Genomic DNA, 23,034 nt, shown 5'->3' with positions numbered 1-23,034 from the left:
AAGAGGCAAGAAAAACAACAGAAACAGAAAATTTAGCAGAATAATGTTATCAGAGAAAAGATGGACAACATTATTGTCAAACATTGCTCATGAATTTAAAAAAAAATAGTTAAAAGTCTTATATCTAGTGCTTCTGTTTTCTAAGGCTGCAGTAACAAATTCCCACAGATCTAGGCTTAAAACAACAGGAATGTACCCATCCACAATTTTGGAGGACGGAAGTCTGAAATCAAGTTGGTAGCAGGGCCACATTCTCCCTGAAGGCTGCAAAATTCTTCTTTGCTTTTGTATAGTTTCTAGTGACTCCAGGCTATCCTGAGTTGTAGCTGCATCACTTCATTATCTGCCTCATCTTCCAATGGCCTCCTTCTCTGTGTGTCTCTGTTTGTCTGCCCGCTTCTGATAGGGACACCTGTCAGCCTCATTACGCATGCTAAACTTACCTGATCTTATCTTACTGACATCTGCAAAGGACTCATTTACCAATAATGTCACATTCCGAGGTTCTAGGTGGACATGAATTTGGGGAGTGGGAAGATGGGGGGATATTGAACACACTATGTCTAGAATACAATTGTTCATCAAATTACCAGAGGCAAGGAAAAATGAGCTGAGAGGAGATGAAATATGGCTTGTCAGAATTTTTTAAAAATTACATAAAGTAAGGCTTTTTGCAAGAAGCACAAATAAGAACAGACACTGTTGAAACATACTAATGGACGTAAAATAACAAATTGGGTAACAAAGAAAACTAATTAAAAATTATTGAACTTTTAAAAACTAACAGAGCAACATATGATAGAAATAGTTAACTAGAAGATCTAATATGTACACATATCAGTTAGCAATCCCCTAGATATAGATTACTGAGATAGTATAACAGAAAATAATATAGTCAAAGATAAAATTTAAGACAGATTTTTAAAATAAAAAATATTTAAAACTTGAAATTATCACTACTCAGAAATTTAGAGAAGAAAAATGTCCTATATATAAGATAATAAATATAAAGAGCTATCCTAACACAAAAATCTGACTTAAGAAATGAAAAGAACAATTCACCTAAAAGAGAAAACACAATACTAGTTTCACACTTTGTTACGGGTACCTTGAACACTAGAAGGCAGTAGAGAAATATTTTTGAAGTGCTGAGTGAAAATATATGTGACTAGAATTCTTCCATGTAGTCAGTTATTTCTGACATAAAAGAACTTAGGAAATTTGTTTGCTATGAGTCTTTTTCTTTTTAATAAACTACAATCAGGTCAGCTCTTGTCAAACAAGATATAAGTAGAGAAACTTGGGTCAAGTTACAGAATGGAGATAGTGGACCTCTCAGTCTGAGGAAGAGTAGTCATGAGGTAGTAAGGGTACTCAAGTATTTCTGTGGAGAGACTCAGGAGAGGAGGAACTATAGCCTTCTAACAATGTGCAGCACTAACTTGGCCAAACAGATGTGTGAGCTGCCTTGAAATCCACCCTGAAAGGAGATCCTCCAGCCCCAGTGAAGCCTTCAAAAGACTCAGCCCTGGCTGGCATATAAGTGCAATCTCAAAAAACTCTAGCCACAAATATCCATTCAAGCTTGTCATGAATTTCTGACCTACAGTAACTGTTAGAGTTGTGGATCTCAAACTAAAACGCTTGGAATAGTTCGGGTTTGGCAATAGAATGTCAATGTTATTTATTAAAATGTAAACATTATATATAAAATTAATAATAGTAAATAGTGAGTAGACATGAAATTCCAGCTATGTGTTAGATCTTTCTCTAATAATGAGAAAGACTTAATCTTTTGTGAAAGGAGCAAGAACCCCATGGTCATCAATGACTCAGTCAAAGATTGACTGTTTCTTAGACATAGGTAGAAGTAAAAGGTATCTTCCTTTGAGAGAGGAGCAAGAAACATTTGTGAACACAATGTCTGGTACTGATATGCATGAGAGGGGTGCTAACACTGGAAGTGAAAAAGGATCTGATCATTTTCCCAGGACTTTTTAAAGATGCAAGGCACATGTTTTGCTTACATGTGGGAGGATTCACTGAGAAGGCCTAATCTCTGAGGCCTAGGCACACAACTGTATCTAAGACTGAAACAGGACCAAGAGACTGAACTCTTCCTCTACTCAGTGTTATAAATAATGAGGGAATCTGATATATCTGGGAAATAATAATAATAATGATGCAATTATTATTATTTACAAAACAATAAAAACTACACAATCTTTCAAGAATTTTTCTAAAGAGTGAAACAGGCCACAACAACAACAAAAAAGTCTATATATATATATAAAACATTGCAAATGATATACATTAGAATTTGCTGATCCAATTGCAGAATTAAAATAAGAAAGCAAACACAATTCCCCAAAATTGATCTAATTTCAATTTTAAACTAATTCTTAGAAATAGATGAAATAAAATTAAAAATAAAAAATCTTTTTAAATATTTTTAAAATATTAAAAATAAAAATACAGAGGAGAAGTGGAGCAAGATGATCAAATAGAAAGTGCTACTCATCATCTCCCTTAACAAGGATCTCCCTTTTTTTTTTTCCCAAGCCAAACTGTATTCAGCTTTATTGAAGATACTTTCGATAAACAATCATGGTATTTCAGGCAGGACATGGTCAGACAATCATTAACAGTATACAACAACTTTCAAACTCCCTTCTTTGATGGACTACCAAAAATCAGAAAGCCACTATAAAACCCAATGAAGTCTTCATCTGATGCTCTGAACAGGGAATTTAGCAATTAACTATATACAAAAAAAATTACCTTCATAAGAACCAAAAATCAGGTGAGCACTCACAGAACCTGGTTTTAACTTCTTATCACTGAAAGAAGCACTGAAAGACAGTGCCATCCTCATCAATCCCCTGGCAGTAGCAACATGATGTAGACAGAATCTCTGTGCTTGGGAGAGGGAGAGCACAGTAATATTGAGACATGGCATTGATCTCAGTGAGGCCCTGTCACAGCAGAAAGCACAACCAGGCTGAACTCAGCTCACACCCACCCATGGAGGGAGTATTTAAACCAGCCCTAGACAGAAGGGCCCACTCCAGTGGCTGGAAACTGAGTTCCAGCAAGCCTTACAACTGCAGGATAAAGTGCTCTAGGGCTCTAAATAAACTTGAAAGTCAGTCCAGGCCACAAGGACTTCAACTCCTAGGCAAGTCGTAGTGCTGAACTAAGCTCAGAGTCACGGCACTTGGCGGACACATGACCTAGTGAGAAGCTAGCTGGGGCAGCTTATGAAGTTCTTGCAGCACCCCTGCTCCAACCCAAGGCTGCACAGTTTGCGGCTCCAAAAGAGATCCATTCTTTTTCTGCTTAAGGAGAGGAGATGGAAGAGTAAAGATGGCTTTGTCTTGCATCCTGGATATAGTTCAGCCAAAGTAGGATAGGGCATCAGTCAGAGTCATGAGGTCCCCTTTCCAGGCCCTAGTTCCTGAATTATACTTCCAGGCATATACTGAGCCAGGAGTGAACCTGCTCTTTCGAAGGAAAAGACCCAGTTCTGGTAAGATACATTACTTGCTCACTAAAGAGCCCTTGGGCTCTGAATAACCAGTGTATTATGTATCATAATACCCTGTATTATGATACCAGTGTATCATAATACCCAGGTATTATGCTGTGGGCCTTGGGTGAGGCTCTGAGACTTGCTGGTTTCTGGTCCTGCCCTGAGCTGGAAAGGAGCCCACTGCCTTGAAGAGTGAGTCCCAGACCAGACAGCATTCACCACAGGCTAACTAAAGAGACTTTGGGCTTAAAGTAAACAGCAACAGTGGCCTGACACAACATCTCATGGGCCTGTGGTAGTGGTGGCCCCAGAGAGAAGCCCCTCTGCCTGTGGAAAGGGGAGGGAAGAGTGAGAAGGATTTTGTTGTATGGTTTCAGTGCCAGCTCAGCCACTGTATAATATAACACTAGGTAGACATGCACGTTTTTGCATTCCAGTCCCTGGCTATCAGAGATTACCTGCAGACATACCCAGTGTCTGGGGAACTCAACATCCTGAAGGAAAGAACACAGCTTGGCTGGCTTCACTACCTGCTGATTGTAGAGCAACAGGGCCTTCAGTAAACACAGGCAGTAGCCAGGTAGTGGTTACAGCAGGACTTGAGTGAGACCCAGTCCACTGCTGACTTTGTGCCTGTCCCAGTGCAGATGCAATGATGTTAGCCACATGGGTGCTTGTGTCACCCCACCTGGAGTTCCAGGTGGCTCAAGAACAGAGAAAGAGAAACTCAAGTTTGTTTAGGAGAAAGTAAAGGAAGAGAACAAAAGATTCTGCCTGGTAATCCAGATGATTCTTCAAGATCTTATTTAAGCCGGGCGCGGTGACTCACGCCTGTAATCCCAGCACTTTGCGAGGCCGAGGCGGGTGGATCACGAGGTCAAGAGATCGAGACCATCCTGATAAACATGGTGAAACCCTGTCTCTACTAAAAATACAAAAAATTAGCTGGGCATGGTGGCACATGCCTGTAATCCCAGCTACTCAGGAGGCTCAGGCAGGAGAATTGCCTGAACCTAGGAGGCGGAGGTTGCGGTGAGCCAAGATTGCGCCATTGCACTCCAGCCTGGGTAACAAGAGCGAAACTCCATCTCAAAAAAATAAAAAATAAAAAAATAAAGATCTTATTTAAGATACTTAAGATGGTACCCCTATGAGTCTGTCAGAACCACAGTGTTACTGGCTTCGGTTATCCCTTAATACAAATACCACTTTGATCACAACACCCAGGTCCTTTCAAATACCTGGAAAGCCTTCCCAAGTAGAATGGCTACAAACAAGCCCTGACTGCAAAGACTACAATAGGTAGCTCTTTAATGCTCAGACACGAAGAACACCCACAGACATCAAGACCTTCAAGGAAAACATGATCTCATCAAAAGAACTATATAAGGCACCAGGGCTAATCCTGGAGAAACAGTGATATGTTACTTTTCAGATAGAGAATTTAAAATAGCTGTTTTGAGCAAACTCAAAACAATTCAAGATAACACAGATAAGGAATTCAGAATTCTATCAGATAAATTTAACAAACAGATTGAAATAATTAAAAAGAACCAAGCAGAAATTCTAGAGTTGAAAATGTAGTGGACATACTGAAGAATGCATCAGAGTCCTTTAAGAGCAGAATTATCAAGCAGAAGAAAGAATTTGTGAGCTTGAAGACAGTCTATGTGAAAATATACAGTCAGAGGAGACAAAACAAACAAAAGAGAGAGAGCTAAAAACGAAAGAGGCACAAGGTCTAGAAAATAGCCTCAAAGGGCAAATCTAAGAGTTATTGGCCTTAAAGAGAAGGAGAGAGAAAGGTAAAAACAGAGAGTTTATTCAAATGGGTAATAACAGAGAACTTCCCAAACCTAAAGAAATACATAAATATCCAAGTAAAAAAAGGTTACAGAACACCAAGCTGATTTAACCCAAAGAAAGCTACATCTTAATCAAATTCCCAAAGGCCAAGGATAAGGAAAAGTTCTGAAGGCAACAAGAAAACAAACAACAAAACCCACACAATGGAGCTCCATTACATCTGGCAGCAAACTTTTTAGTGGAAACCTTACAGGCCAGGAGAGAGTAGCATGACATATTTAAAATGCTGAAGGATAAAACAAAACAAAACAACTTTTATCCTTGAATAGTATAGCTAGAGAAAATATCCATCAAACATGAAGGAGAAATAAATACTGTCCTAGATAAGCAAAAGCTGAGAAATTTTGTTAACACAAAATGTAAAGGGAATACTTCAGTCTGAAAGAAAAGGACATTGACGAGCAAAAAGAAATCATCCGAAGTTACAAAAGTCCCCAGTAATAGTAAGTACACTGAAAATTACAGAATATTATGGCATTGTAGTGGTGATGTATAAACTACTCTTATGTTAAGTAGAAAGAGTAAAAAATGAACCAATCAATAATAATAACAATAATTATTCAAGACATAGACAATAAAAAGTTGAAAAGCAGAAAGATTTTCTAAAACAGAAGTACAAGTCCAAGACATTTTCACTAGTAAGTTCTATATGATAGATAAGAAAGAAATGACCCAAATATATGCACCTACAGAAAATAAAAGCAGAAAGAGCACTTTGTAACTCATTCTCTGAGTCCAACATTACTCTAATACCAAAATGAGATAACGAGAGTAAAATAAAGGAAGTCCACAAATCAGTATCTCTTGTTAATATAAATGCAAAAAACTTTAAACAATATTAGCAACTGAACATAATTAATTATCTGTGGAGTATAAACATAATTATACTCCACAACTAAATTTGATTTATTTTAGATATTCAATGCTGGTTTGGTACTTGAAATTGTGTAATCAATTAATGTAATCAATCATATCTACATGTTAAAGAAGAAAATTCTACAAATTATATCAATGGATAAAGCAAAAGGATTTGACAAAATTTAACACCCATTTAAATAAAAATGTTTAGCAAACTACAAATAGATGTGACATTCCCAACTTGATAAAAATAATCTGCAAAACATCTACTGGATATTTCTTCCTAAGATGAAGAATAAGGTGTGCCTCTCTCACTAGTCCTACTCAACGTTGACAAAGTCATAGTACAACAGGGTAGGAAAGAAAAGGAGAAGGAAAGGAAGAGGGAGAGGGAGAGGGAAGTGGGGAGAGAGAGAGAGACAGAGAGAGAGAGAGAGAGAGAGAGAGAGGTTATACAGAGGGAGGAGGTAGAAATAAAACTGGTTTCGTTCAACATAATATGCTTTTCTAGGTAGAAAATCCCAAAGTCTTAACCAAAAAACTCCTGTGACTATTAAGTGCTTTTAACAATGTTGCAGTGTATGAGTTTAATACATAGAAGTCAATTGCTTTTCCATATATCAGCAATGAATAAGCAATTGAACCATTTATTATTATTATCGCCCCCCAATATTAAATATTTAAGTAGAAGTCTAACAGAATCTGTACAAGGTCTATATAAGGAAAACTACAGACTTTGATGAAAGAAATAAAAAGACCCAATAATCAAAGAGATACTCCATGTTGATAGATACAAAGGTTAAACATTGTTAAGAAGTCAATTCTTCTAACTTGTTCTATATGTTAAATGCAATACCAGCTGACATCCGAGCAAGTTGTTTTGCAGATATTCATAACTGATTCTAAAGTTTATATGAAAAGACAAAAGTCACAGATTAGCCAACATGAAACTGAGATGGACAAACAGAGGACTTACATCATCTAACTTCAAGGTATATTATAACATTATAGACTACAGTAATCAAGCTAGTATATTGATGAAAAAGTAGACAAATTGACCAAGTGAACAGAATAGAGAACTCAGAAAGAAACTCAAACAAATGTAGTTAACTAATACACGATGAGGGAGCAAAGGCCTTTCAACATAGAATTCACAGTGTGTCTAGCAAATGCTGCTGAAATAATTGCATATTCATAAGCAAAAATAAAAAAATCCAAACCCAGACTTCATACCTCTGACAAAATTAATTCAAAATTACCTAAACACAAAATGCAAAACTATAAAAAATAACCTACCTAAGAGATCCTGGGTTTGGCAATGAGTTATTAGATTTAACATTAAAGATGATTAATGCAGGAGAAAATAGAAATTTAGATTTTATAAAATCACAAGTTTCTATGTAAAACATTGTTAAAATAATGAGAAGAGAAGTCATGGACTTGGAGAACAATGTTTGCAAAAATGTATTTGATACATAGCATATCCAAAATATTTTTAAAAAAAAAACCTAACAAGAAAGCAAACAACATAATTTTTTAAATGGGCAAAGTATCTAAACAAACACTTGTCAAAAAGAATAAACAGTGGTAAACAAGCATATGAAAATATTCTCTACATCATTTATCATTGGAAATTGCAAATTAAAGCAATAATGCACACATCTATTAGAATGATTAAAATCCTCCTCCCAAAAAAGCCTGACAATTCCAAATGCTGATGAGAATGAGGAGAAACATAAATGTATGGCTAATGGCAGAGAAAATGGTACAGTCACTTTGGAAGACAGTTTACCAATTTCTTACAAATGTACCACACTAATGCAAGATGGTAATAATAAAAGAAACTATGTGGAAAAGATAAGAATTGCATATATGAACATCCATACTATCTGTTCAATTTTTATGCAAAATATCTCTCCTAAAAATAAAAACCATTAATTAAAAAAAGTAAAAAATTAACATTAAAAATAATAGATTGAATGGTAAAACTAATAGTAATTTTGTTATCTTTTATGACAAAAGGTAAAAGGTAAACTATAAATTATCTATATAAAGAAATGTACAAAATAAGTACAAAATAAGTAGTGATATAACATAGATGATCATACAGATAATATTTTGTGGAAGATTTCATAAGAATTATTTGAAAACTTGAATGGACAAATTATTTGGAAAAAAATAGTAACCTATGTTTAAACATAAAATACACAGAAATCTATGAAGAAAAAGCCATAAAATTAATAGAGAAACATTTAATTATCTCCGCCAATATATTTGTCTCATATAATTTCAAAGTTATGCTATTCTATTATTTTAGGAAGAGGTAAATCCAATGTTATTCAAACAATGGCAGCAGAGAGAAAAGAAGGAGCAATTCCAATTCTATCCACTAAGCAAGCAGAACACTCAATTTGTAAAATCTCTCTCTCACATACACAAGTATGAAAAAGTGGGATATGTAGGAAAATATCAGTTATGATAAAAGATAAAAATTCCTAAATCGAATGTTCACAGGCATAATCCAACAGTATATTCAAATACATGTTTATGTATGTATGTGTGTGTGTGTGCGTATACCATGAATATAATTATCTTTGAATGAACTTATTTCCTTACCTGTCTACCTATGTCTCTATCCATCTTTATTCATCTATCTCTGATCACAAGCCAGTATTGTGCTTAATATTAGCACATATGGGATATCAAATTAATATTAGGAAGAAAAATAATCTGCATTATTTTATAATTAATATAATTTGAGGAAGCAGCTGGCATAATTAAACAGAAAAAGAGATTTGTACTAATTAGACAGGAGAAAGTAAATATTACCAAAATTTTAAATATTTTTAGGTGGAACATCACATTAATATCCTTCCAAAATAAAGAATCAGATAAAAAATAAAATGGCAAAAGCACTCCATTTATTATTGGAAGGAATATCTAACACTAGCATTAATACAAGAAATATTCAATCTCTCTTTATAAATAAATGTTTAAATTAATACTGAAAATATACTCAAGTAAATAGAAAATAGAGCATGCCACCTCATTGTTTATTCAAAAATTAATTTATCATTGATTTAAACCTTAAATTTAAAATAGAATCATAAAAATATGCATAAAAAAACTTGATGGGTATCATTTATAAAGAATTTATGAGGAATGACATTTTAAAATAAATAAATAACTAAACAGTAATCTTAAAATAAATTTATGACTTAAAAGCCAACAAGATAATGTTGAAAAACAAACGACAAAGTTGGAAAAATATTTGCATACCGTGTTTTAGACAAAGATATAATTTGTCAATCATCTTCAGATCAAGTAGAAGCATTTTTAAAAACCCAGTATATCATTAAAACTACAATAAGGTGTCATTTTCTGCCAAAAAGATGGAAAAAGTTTTAAACATTTTAATAAGTCATTATTCATGAAGGTTAATGAATATAAGGCCTCAGATAATAGACTAGCCACTCTCTGAAACACTATCTGTTGCTTTATTAGAGAGAGGAGTCTCTACAGTGGTTCACCTTTGTAAGCTCAAACCACCTGTAACTTAGTGACCAGAAATAGTATATGGCCCTGTCTAGTCACAGAAGGTCCAAGAAATGATATCCAGAAGTTGTTCACAAAAGAGTGAGGTTAAAAAAAAGACTGTTTTTCCTCCGCTGTCACCCCACAATCAACATAAAAGACTTGTATGACCAAATGTGTGTGATTTTTTTTCTCCACACACAAAGCAAACATTTAGTTCTGCAGCTGGGTGGCCTCTAACTCAATTCCAGCACTATCTAACTGGAGATAGCATCAGAACCCACAGGTTGAAGGTTCAGTCTCTCAAGACTCCCCGCCCCCAACCCCGGCTTTCAACGCCAATCGCAGGCCCCTTGTTGTTTTATCTGTGCTTCTGACTGGCGATAAATTAGGATTCCTGCCATGCCCGCCTTGGGTTCAATTAATTTTCTAGTGTGGCTCGCAGAACTCAGGGAGACATTTAAGTCAGTAAATTATTTATTTTAGTAAATAGTTTATTGTCACAAGTTATTTAGAAAGAAAATGGTCTATTATAAAGGATAATATGAAGAATACAGAGGAAGAGATGCATAGTGCAAAGCATAAGGGAAGGCGCTTGGGAGCTCTCATAACCTTCCCAGGTGTGCCAGCCCCAGGAACCTCCACATACTCCACTATCTGGAAGATCTCAAAACCCAATGCTTTGGGGTTTTTATGGAGGCTGCATTATGTAGGCATGACTAAGAAAACCATTGGGCATTGGTTATCAACTTAACTTCAGTCCCTTTCTCCTTCCATCCACGTTGGTGGCTGGGCTGAAAGTGTCAAACCTCTGATCCTGCTTTGGTCTTTCCAGTGACCAGCTCTGAAACCTTTAATCCTGCTTTGGCCTTTTCTGTAACCAGCACCCCCCTCATCGTGATGCTATCTAGGGGTCATCAACCATCAATCAACTCACTAGCATAATGAAAAAAAAAAAACATTACTTTTGAGATTCCAATAATTTTAAGAATTGTATGCCAGAAAATGGGACAGGACAAGATCAAATACGTATTTCACAGTATCACAGGAGTAAGTCACAGAAATATGTGGAAAATAGCACCAATAATTACCACATACTGTCTTTACTCATCAAATATTCAACAAACATTATTTCTTCCATATAAAATACCCTCCAACACCTCTCAAATACATTTTTTTAAAGTTTCTTAAGTCACAATATTAAGATGATGAAATAAATTTTTTACTTAAGTACTGTATGAATCTAAGAAATAGAGCAGGTATTTAGAAAGTAAACAGGTTCTGTAGCCTCGATAAAAGGTAAATGGGTAATAATCCATATCAAAAGTTTTAATGTTAGAGTGCAGTTTTTGAAGATTACATTTTGTGGTGGTGGATGGAGATATAGCATTTGATCCACTCTAATATGCACATGTTCATATTGTTGGCCAATTATTCCTTGAAGTAAAAAAAAAAACTTGCTATTAATGAACATATTAACAATATTAATAAAATATGTCTGTGTAATCAAGTAAATTATTTAATATGAGGCAGATTAATACTTTTTCAAACCAAAGTTGTTTGAAACATGTTCTTTTGTTGATGAAATATTTTACATTTTAGAAACATCTTTACCTAACTAGAAAAGAACAACCCCAATAGCATACATCCATAACAAAGGATTTAAAAGCAAAACAAAATAACCCAGAGAAATTTTGCATTTAACTGATTGATCGGCTGTTATATATAAGTTATTAGAAATGTCTTCTTAATGTTGGAGACTTTCATGATCAAATTTCAGTTATTTTCTTTATTTGACAAATTATGTATATTCTCTGTGCTATCATGCATCTAACAAGTCATTGTTGACATTATATACATAAAATGTGTTATGTATCATTATATAATATAGGTATATAATATATAATGTATGATGTTATGTACATTTATAATATATAATGTTTATATAGAATATATGTTTATATGTCATATATTAATATCGTAAATATAATGTTTTACATTTATGTGATGTTTATATATATGTGAGTGCATGTGTATGTCTACATTTGTTGTTCATTAACACTTAGCAATTCTGCATTTTCCACTGAGTAGTACTCTAAAATTAAACATACCATTATTATGTTGTTTATACCTTGTTTTTTTCTACACTAATTTCTTCTATAAGTGAATTTGAAACACAGGTGATATATAAGTAAAAAGATAAGTTTTTTCACGTGTTGTGTTTTAAATTGTTTCTGCTCTCAAGTTTTAAGACTACACATATTTCACCATTAATGTAAATATGCTGTGACTATGTCATGAGCTGCTTTGTTTTGTCTCTCTATTCACATTTAAATGAAATGTGTTTTGAAGGATGAAATCTAGCATAATGAAACTATTCAAGGTAAAATTACTGAAGTAGTAAAAAAATGCATAGAATATATCAAACAGCTCAAAGTTCTAGAATGTGAAATTAATGCTGAGGGTATACTGTGCAGTGTGCTTATAGGATCTTTATTATTGTCATCTGTATTCTAGAGGTTCTCTTGGGATTATCTTTCTTGCTCATGGAATTTTGTTGACACGTTAGATGTCGACTTCTAAAAAATTTATGGAATGGAACAGAAGGGTGTTTTCTTCTTAAAGTTTTATATGCTCAAGTTTTCTTCTCCTGATGTGGCAACTGGGATTATTCTTGGATCATACACCAGGATTTTTGCCAGAATATATTTAAAGAGAAAACGAAGAAAGGACAGGGAATAACAAAGTTTGATATGGTTGGCAAATCTTCAAGTTTTTAAAAATTAGCAATGTTTTTATTAGAGAAGTCTAAGTAATTTTATGATTTTAGCATAAGCACACACTGATATTTTATATGTTTCATTTGATGTATTTAATTTTACATAATTAACATACATATTGGGATATTTTGTATTTCTCAATTCAATTATGACCATGATAATGCTTTGCTTATAGTGTTTTAAAGCTAATTCAATTTATTTGAGCCACAGTATTGGGGAGAACATTTCTTATGCTCACCATATGTCAATGGCTCAGCCTACCCAGGGGACAGAAATAGTCCAACTGTCTTCCTATTCTTGTTCTTCTCTGTCTTCATCCTCTCCCATTTTTGTTTAATATCTCACTTGTGAGGCAGAGTTAAGTTAGTAGAACCAAGTTCAAAATTCACCATGCCACATTTCACTAGATGGTAGGGTCATCTAGAATGGACTGTTGATGTTTTTGACATTTTCTGTTTTACAACTAGATTATGAGGTCCTTAAATGCTTGTGCACAGGCCTGGGTCAGCATCATGATTATTTTATATATATATATATATATATATATATATATATATATATAGACACAGTATTTCTGACAGGGAACGGATCATTTGTGGAAAGTAGAAAGCCCTGTTTAGAATTTCAGAGAGAAATGTTTTAAATGTGGGAAAAATTCACCGTATGGATTAAATAGTTTACTAACAGTGTAAATGAAAAAATAACTTCTTCAAATTACCCAGGAATAAATTATCTTCACATTAAAATGAATTAGTAGTAGGGAAAATAGATTCCACTTTATTTCAGCAGAGGCCCACATGAAACTTAATGGCTCTGCATTGGAAATGTGTCCAGTGTTTCTGCCTATTAACTGACATTGTGACTTAATACATGAGTCAATAAGAAATGAAAAGAAAAATATAATGCCCTTTCAAGGAGAATGCTTTGTTTGCTCAAGAATAAGTTATTGCACCCTCAATATTGACACAGTCACAGTACACATCTGTGGGCTTATTTGAAACATTCCTTAGAAAGGGGGCATACAGTGCTCTGAACAATCAGAAATTAGTCCTTCATTTAAATATTTAATTTATCTTGAGTTAATTTTTGTATATATTAATAGTAAGGATTTAGTGTCATTCTTTTACTTAAGCAGTGACCCCAGCACCATTTGTTGAAAGGGAAGTCCTTTGCTCATTGCTTGCTTTTGTCAGGCTTGTTAAAGATCGGAGAGCTGTAGGTGTGTAGCTTTATTTCTGAGTTTTTTATTCTGTTCCATTGGTCTGTGTGTCTGTTTTATACCAGTATCATTGTTTTAGTTACTCTACCTTATAGTATAAAGTTGGGTAGTGTGAAGCTTCCAGTTTTGTTCTTTTTGCTTAGGGTTGCTTTGACTATTTGGGCTCTTTTTTGGTTTTATATGAATTTTAGAACAGATTTTTCTAATTTGGTTAAGAATGACATTGGTAGCTTGATAGGAATAAAGCTGAATCTGTAAATTGCTTTGGGCCATACAGCTATTTTAATGATATTGATTCTTCCAATCTATAAGCATGGGCTATCTTTCCATTTATTTGTGTTTTCTATGATTTCTTTCAGTGTATATCTTTAGGATAGTTAAGGCTTCTGTTGAATTGTAGCTTTTATTGGTATGTAACGCTCTTTTTTGTTCTTCATAATTTTTATTGCTTTAAAGTTTGTTTTATCTAATATAAGAATAGTGATTCCTGCTCTTTTTGTTTTCTGTTTGCATGGTAGATATTTCTTCATCATTTTACTTTGAGCCTCTAGGTGTTGTACCATGTGAGATGGGTCTCTGGAAGACAACAGATGGTTGGGTCTTGTCTTTTGATCCAGGCTTCCACTCTGTGTTTTTTTAAGTGGGGAATTTAGCTCCTTTGCATTCAGAGTTACTACTGATATGCGTGATTTTCATCCTGTCATCAGGTTGTTAGCTGGCTATTATCTAGGCTTGATTGATATTTGCTTTAAGTGCCTGTGGGCTGTGTACATGTTTTTGTGGTAACAGGTGTCATTCTTTTGACTCTGTATTTAGCTCTTTTTGAAGTCTCTTACACAGGTGATTTTTAAGCCATTTGACCATTTTGTGAGGGTTAGTTAGATTACAATTAGTAAAAATAATCCTTAAACATACTTCCCCATGCACAGATATATGGAATATTACAATGCTCCATAGGCAAATGAAAAGTGAGGGTACTTCACATTGTGGAACTTGTATGCAAGAACCCCTGTGAATTGTGATATTTGATGACTGGTCACCTAAAGCAAATGAGGGCACTGACAGCAGATCATATATAAAATATCAGTATGACTCAATTTTGGGTTAATTTTTAGCTGAGATTTACATAAATAGAAGTTCTGATATTTTTCCTAGAACTCGATGTTCTAGGAAGATAGAACTGTGTATGCATATTTCATGCATACACAGAAGTCCATGAGATTGAGGGTTGCTTCAGGTATAGTCCAGTTCAAAACAGCAGTATAAAGTAGATCTTATACAAGTGATTTACAGACCTCTTATACAGGTGTATTACCACAGCTTTTACTTGTCTGAGAAGGATTCTATTTCTCCTTCACTTATAAAGCTAGAACTATAAGAATCTTCCAAAAAAATCTAGAAAATACTATTCTTGACATCAGTGCAGCAAAGAATTTATGATCAAGTCCTCAAAAACAATCGCAACAAAAGCAAGATAATTAATTAAACAGAAGAGCTTCTCCACAGCAATAGAAACCATCAACAGAGGAAACAGACAACCTGTAAAATGGGAAAAAATATTTACAAACTATGCAAGTGACAAAGATCTATTATCCAGAATCTACAAGGAACTTGAACAACAAGCAAAAAAGAGAAACAAAAGCCCAACCCATTAAAAAGTGGGCAAAAGACATGAACAGACACTTTTGAAAATAAGATATACAAGTAGCCAACAAAGATATGAAAAAAATGCTAATGCCCATTAATCATCAGATAAACGCAAATCAGAATTGCAATACACCAATCGGAGTGACAATAATTAAAAAGTAAACAAATAACAGATGCTAGTGAGGCTGCAGAGAAATAGGAATGCTTATACACTGGTGATGGGGATGTCAATTAATTCAGCCACTGCAAAAACAGTTTGGAGATTTCTGAAGGAACTTAACACAGAGCTACCACTTGACCCAGCAATCCCATTCCTGGATATATATCCAAAGGAATATAGACTATTATACCAAAAAGACACCTACACTTATGCTCATCACAGCACTATTTGCAATAGCAAAAACATGAAATCCACCTGGGTACCAGTCAATAGCTATGAATTGGTTTAAAAATATATGGTAAATGTATACCATGGAATACTACGTAGCCATAGAAAAGCATAAAATTATGTCCTTTGCAGTCAAATGGATGGAGGTGGAGGCCTTAATTGCAAGCAAATTGTTGCAAGACAACAGCAAAAAAAAAAAAAAAAATCAAATACTGTGTGTTTTTACTTAAAAGTGGGAGCTAAATATTGAGTACACATGAACATACACTCATGAATAATACACACTATACACTACTAATAGAGGATGGAGGAAAACATGAGTTGAAAAACATCCTATTAGGTACTATGCTGACTACCTGGGTCCAATATGACCATGTGAAAAATCTACACATGTATCCCCTTTATCTAAAATAAAAGGTGAAGTTTGAAAAAATTAAAATGAATACAAATAAATCAAATACAAGAAATTGGTCCTAATTTAGAGACTTTTTTTAATGAGAGATAATTTTGAAAAAAATATACTATATGTAATTTATAAAATTTCAAAAAAGATTGATAACATAAAACAAAAATTTAAAGTGAGAGACAAAGACAAATAACAAAGTAATGAACTGAAAAGCAGAGAAAATTTAAAGGAAAAGTTGTAGGACAACTGAAATGAATGACTGACATTAACACCTATAAAAAAATTGACACTGAAGAAGAATTTACCAGTGAAATAAATGACTGTTTTCCAAACCTCTTTCTAAATAAAGAATGACAAAATAATGAAAGGTGAAGAGATTTTAAGCAAAGCTATCTGGGCTCCCAGGTCACATTCAGAGTGAGATGAAAGGAGGCAACAACGAATAAGGGTGGAAGGAAATGTTTTTAGGAGTAATAAAGACAATTCTAAACTTATTAGAGTAGAGATAAAATAATTTTCTATAAAATGTCAATTTTATGGTGTATATGTGTCACATTTTCTTTATCCAGTCTATCATTGATGCTCATTTGGGTTTGTTCCAAGTTTTTGCTATTGTGAATAGTGCTGTAATAAGCATACAGGCACATGTGTCTTTATAGTAGAATGATTTATGATACTTTGGGTATAAACCCAGTAATGGTATTTCTGGGTGAAATGATATTTCTGGTTCTAGATACTTGAGGAATTGTCACACTGTCTTCCACAATGGTTGAACTAATTTACACTCCCACCTACAGTGTAAAAGTGTTACTATTTCTCTACAGCCTCGCCAGCATCTGTTGTTTCCTGACTTTTTAATAATTGCCATTCTGACTGGCATGAGATGATATCTCATTGTGGTTTTGATTTGCATTTCTCTAATGATCAGTGAGGTTGAGTTTTTTTTTTATATGTTTATTGGCCACATAAATGTCTTCTTTTGAGAAATGTCTGTTCATATCCTTTGCCCACTTTTTGATGGGTTTTTTTTTTTTTTTTATTTTAAATTTGGTTAAGTTCCTTTGTAGTTTTTATTATTGGTGGTTCTTTTAAAAAGCTGGCTTTTTATTTGTTGTTTCTTCTCTCAGTCCTTGTCAGAACTTCCTTTTTTGTGCTGAAGGGACAGTTTAGGCTCATATTTTTGCTTTTATATTTTCTAGGTAATAGTCTACTGACAGCCACTAAATAGAAATGCCAGATGTAGGTGACGGGGGCATGGAGGCAGCAAACTACATTGCCATATGTATACCTATGCAACAATCCTGCATGATCTGCACATGTACCCCAGAAACTAAAGCAAAATTAAAAAAAAAAAAAGAAAAATTCAAAAAATTTGAAAAACTTTTCTTAATATAAAATGAAAATGAGGAGTATTTTTATGTTTAACCACTCTTTTAAGTATTTTGCCTTGGAATATTCAGTATCTCTTTATATGATACAAGCATCATTCATAGTCCTTTCTTATTGTTAAATTTCTGTAAATATTTTACTACTTTTGAATATTTTGATTTTTAGCAAATCAACCACATTGAGGACATTCTGAATTTGCTTTTAGCTCCTTATTGCAATAGTCTCTGTGAATAATGTTGTGCTTTCATTAATGATATTTACTATTTCAGAAAGGTTTAAAAATTATGGGTGTAGCAGTTTAGATCGTTAAGTGTTCTTTACTACTATAATGTATCTGTTGGAAAGCAAGTACTAGAGTAAGGATAGATAGTAGATTAGCTGATTCATTTTTGTTTTCTGTAATCTTTATTACAGTAACCTCCATTCTGTGGTTTCACCAAATTATTTTTTAAGCAATTTGACCATTTTGTGAGAGTTAGTTGGATTACAGTTAGTAAAAATAATCCTTAAATTTATTTACCTAAGCACAGATATGTGGGGTATTACAATGCTCTATAGGCCAATGGAAAAGTGAGTATGTTTCACATGTGGAACATGCACGCAGGGACCCCTGTGAATTGTGATATGTGGCGATTGGCCACCTAAAGCAAATGAGGACACTGGTGACAAGTCATATATAAAATATTAGTACATCTCATTTTTTGGTAAATTTTCTTACATAAATAGGAGTTCTAATATTTTTCCCAGAACTCAAATAATTATTTTATGCATACACAGAAGTCCTTGAGGCTGAGGGCTGCTGCAGGTACAGTCTAGTTCAGAACAGCAGTATATAAAGTAGAGGTTCCAATCTCCACGTACAATAGCTTAGACTGTAACCCTGGCTCACCAAGTAATGATTGTGCCTTTATTTCCTCAATTTAACATGTTTTTATGTGGTAAAACCTAACATATTCATCAAACTTATAAGAAGTATTACCTCCTTTCACAGAATAGGAAATTCAGGCCCCGAGATGCTATATAATTGCACAGGTCACACAGCTAGCAAGCAGCAGGCATGGAATTTGAGTCAAATCAATATGGTTTCTCAAAGCTGTCTCTCAAAATTCAGATCATAAAAATATTTACCTCCCAGTTATATTGTGAAGATCCAATGTCACGCAAAGCATTTAGAACAGAGTTTGGCACACACTCAACACTCATTGCATGCTAGTTATTATAACTAGACATTTTATTACCATGTGGTTGTGACTACGTGTGGTGGGAGGTGAGACGTTAGAAGTGGAACAAGAACCAGGCGTTGTGGCTCATGACTGTAATCCCAGCACGTTGGGAGGCCAAGGCACCTGGATCACCTGAGATCAAGAGTTTGAGACCAGCCTGACTAACATAGAGAAACTCCGTCTCTACTAAAAATATAAAAAATTAGCCGGGTGTGGTGGTGCCTGTCTGTAATGTCAGCTACATCAGAGGCTGAGGCAGGAGAATCGCTTGAACACAGGAGGCGGAGGTTGCAGTGAGATGAGATTACGCCGTTGCACTCCAGCCTGGGCAACAAGAGTAAAACTCTGTCTCAAAAAAAAAAAAAAAAAAAAAAAGTGGAACAAAAGATTGAGGAAAACCTTGAAAGTACTCAAAATATATTAGCTATCTCATTTCTAATCACTTTTGGGGTCTGGATGCTTCCCTGTCTTTTCTGTGATTTGCTTCTTCATTCTTAATAAAGGCTATTCTTAGATTAGAAGTATGACAATTTTAAATCTGTGTCTCATTTGCCATACTTTACACTTTTTATAATGACCCTGCATTACTAATTTCATATGGTTGGATGCTTAAAGAGTGAAAGAAAAAAACAAGAGAAGAAAAAAGAAATAGAAGAAAAGGAGAAAAGGAAGAAAGAAAGAAACCAGTTCACTTCTAATCAGAGTGTTAAATTTTGCAGGTTGTAAACAAGCAGTATTTAGTATGAAAAACATTAGGATATAAAATTTAAAAGGGCATTTTTTTCTAATGCCACATATCCAGACATTTCTATTTACTCTAATATTTGGAAACATAGAAATATTATATGAAAGACTGCTGCCAAATACCAGCCAAATCATTTGAATCTTTCATTGTATGTGTGTGCATATGTATTTGCCAGTGCTTTACTTTTCAAAGGTTCTGGCACTTTGTACATACATTTTGTTAAGGTTAAAAGTAAGACCTTCATCCCATAATGGAAATAACCCTAACTGTATCACATAGAAAATCCCCACACAGGTCACCTACTTGCTCAGGACATCTGTTACTTCATAAATTAGATAAATCATTAGCATAAGCATTACTGAAGGGAAATCAAAGCAGATTGTAAAAGATTGTTCTAGTTCATACTCCTTCACTTTACCTACAGACATTTGACTTAAGGTATCCGTAGTAAAAAGCAGTCTCACTGTTTTCGAATACCAACATTTAGAAAAAAGAGCTGTTGGTAACAGGCAAAATAACTTGACATCAATTCCAATGTGAGTGATACTAGTTGGCTTTATACCAGTGGGAAACCCTTACATACTGGCATTTATTTATTTTTATCCTAATGATCAATATTTTTCAAATGGTTTAAAGGCAATATAATTTAAGGGAACAGTCTCTCAGAAAATGGCTAAGGAGAAACCACTATTAATACGTGTTCACAATTCATTGGTGCAGAAAAATGACAAAATTTGGATGAAAAATCAATTTATAAGAAATTTTTCTATTATTTCAAAATTAAATAGTTTTTGTTTGCTTGTTTGTTTTTGAGATGGAGTCTGGCTCTGTCACCCAGGTTGTACTGCAGTGTCTGGATCTCAGCTCATTGCAACCTCTGTCTCCTAGGTTCAAGCTATTCTCCTGTCTCAGCCACCATGCTTGGCTAATTTTTGTATTTTTAGTAGAGACCAGGTTTCCCCATGTTGGCCAGACTGGTCTCTTAACTCCGGACCTCAAGTTATGCACCTGCCTTGGCCTCCCAAAGTCCCAAAGTGCTGTGAGCCACAATGCCTGACCTCAATGATTCATTAATTTTGGTATTTCATGCAGTTTAGTCCCTGAAAACTTTTGTTATCTGATTATGAATATTTAGCATTAATGAAAAATAGTAATATCTACCTTTAGACTTCTGGGGGATGATAAAGTAAAATATATGTGAAACATCTAACAATACATTGTACACAGTAGGCACTATAAATTATATCAAGAGCAGTAATAATAACATTCTCATTATTATTAATTTTGTAGCACACGGTGCTATCATTCATTTACTAGCAACCTACACAAAAATCAGACAAAAGTACTGATTTCTAATCATTCTAATTTGAATTATTCTACAACACCAGCAAACCAATATGGCATAACAGGGTATGCCAACAACTAATTTTTTGAAACCAAATAACAGCTTTGTCAGCATAAAACTAGAGGGTGAGAAAAAAATATTTTTGTGTGTGTTATTTGGATTTATATTTCTATTGTCCCTTTTCATATGGTGGTAGAATTTGATACATTGAAGATAATAAATATTATTTCTTAAAATACAGTGACACATATATTCTGAACTCAGTTATAGATATCTTTGCTGTCAAGTTACTTCATTACAGCAGGGGTAGATTAATTCATAAGACAATTTATTGAAAACTTTAAACAGTCTTACACATCATATTTAATGATACCAAAAGAATCTGCTATGATTAGTAGTAATATAATGAATACCATATGAATTAATAATATTTGGCCACTTATTGAAGTTTTAATGGCTCCATCTGTCTCTTAGTTCATTTGAAATAATTAATACTGTCTTGCTTTTCCTGTGACAGTAATTCATACACTCTAGCTTCCAATGATTATATGCATCCCTGAACATGGTACCAACTACATGAATTAAGAGAGGTTGTAGAGATTGAATCCTACATTTTTAACTACCTTAAAAAGAGCCCCATACATGTTAGGTAGATTCTTATTTCTAAAATTCATCTTCAGCTTGCCAGGAAGGCAGAGAGAAGGAAATAAATGCAGTACATGTGACAAACATGTAACTATTACTGCAGTGAAGAAAACAGGGTCAAATAAATTATTTTCATGGGTTATTTGCATTTCAAATTATCAAAATATTTTGAAGACTGGCATATATCTACAGAATGCAATGGTTAGTCAATTGTCTACTATTTCACCAATTTTTTTTCTTTGTATTTTGCTTTACTTGTTTACAGTTACCTAAAGCACAATGCTCACTTAAAAACTAACTATAAATATGAGTCCAAACTAAAGAGAACGTAATAAGAAAATATTTTGAAAATATATTTTAATTGAAAAAGTGTTAGGGAAGTTAAAAGAACAATTATAAAATCTGAAGCTCAACTTAGTTTCAATTAGCACTAGAACAACTAGACAAAATATTACAATATAAATTAGGAAAATTACTTAGAAGTCAAGAGAAGTTATAACTGCATAACTGCACTGTACAGAGCCTTAGCAGTCTGTTCCAGATGTCAAAGCAGATATTGTGCAGAAAGTTGATGCCTGACATCTGAAGTAAAGACTTTATTGATTCTAAAAAATATAAGATGTCTGCCATATTCATTTATCGTATCAAGGGATTCTTACTAACAGAGCTATTATTTTCAGAAAAACTTCTAATTAAGACACATTCAAGAATGTACTTTTTTAATGCACATAAAAATGTTTAATAAACGTTAATTCAAAATGACAAATTTTATAATTAGATGTTAAGTTGAACCAAAATAATATTTGATGGCATATGTAGATATGGAATTTTGAATATTTATTGCTGGTCAGTCAGACAGGTGAAAATATAACACATAAAGAACATTTTTTTCTTTTCTAATGCCTTTAATGAAAAGGCAAATAATTTTGTTTGTAATATATATTTTAAAAATGCAAACGTTCACAAACTAAATTGAATAAACGGAATCATGAAGAGATTCCTAAAGGATACTTGAATTATAAAATACTACATAATTGATTGACTAATAAATCTTATGACTAGTTGAAAAATTTGGTAGGAACACAAAAGTATATGCAGTCAGCACTTCATATCTGCTCTTTGCACAATTGTGGATTAAACACACTGTGGATTAAAATATTCAGAAAAAAACTGAAAGGTTGTGTGTGTACTGAGCAGGTACAGACTATTTTCTTGTTATTTCCTAAACAATACAGTATAAGAACTATTTACATGGCATTTACATTGTATTAGGAATTACAAGTAATCTAGAGATGATTTTAAAGTATGTGGGACTATATGCCTAGATTGTGTGCAAATTTTACTTCAGGGACTTGAGCATTTGAGGATTTTGGTATCCATGGGAGGGCTTACAAACAATCCCTATGCCACCAAGAAAGGACTGTATAACTGATCACATTTCAAATGTTAAAAAAAAA

The sequence above is a fragment of the Aotus nancymaae genome, unplaced genomic scaffold, assembly GCF_030222135.1.
Source record: "Aotus nancymaae isolate 86718 unplaced genomic scaffold, 86718_ANA_hifiasm-v0.15.2.pri h1tg000008l, whole genome shotgun sequence".
Taxonomy (NCBI): domain Eukaryota; kingdom Metazoa; phylum Chordata; class Mammalia; order Primates; family Aotidae; genus Aotus; species Aotus nancymaae.
This window is presented reverse-complemented; position numbering follows the sequence as displayed.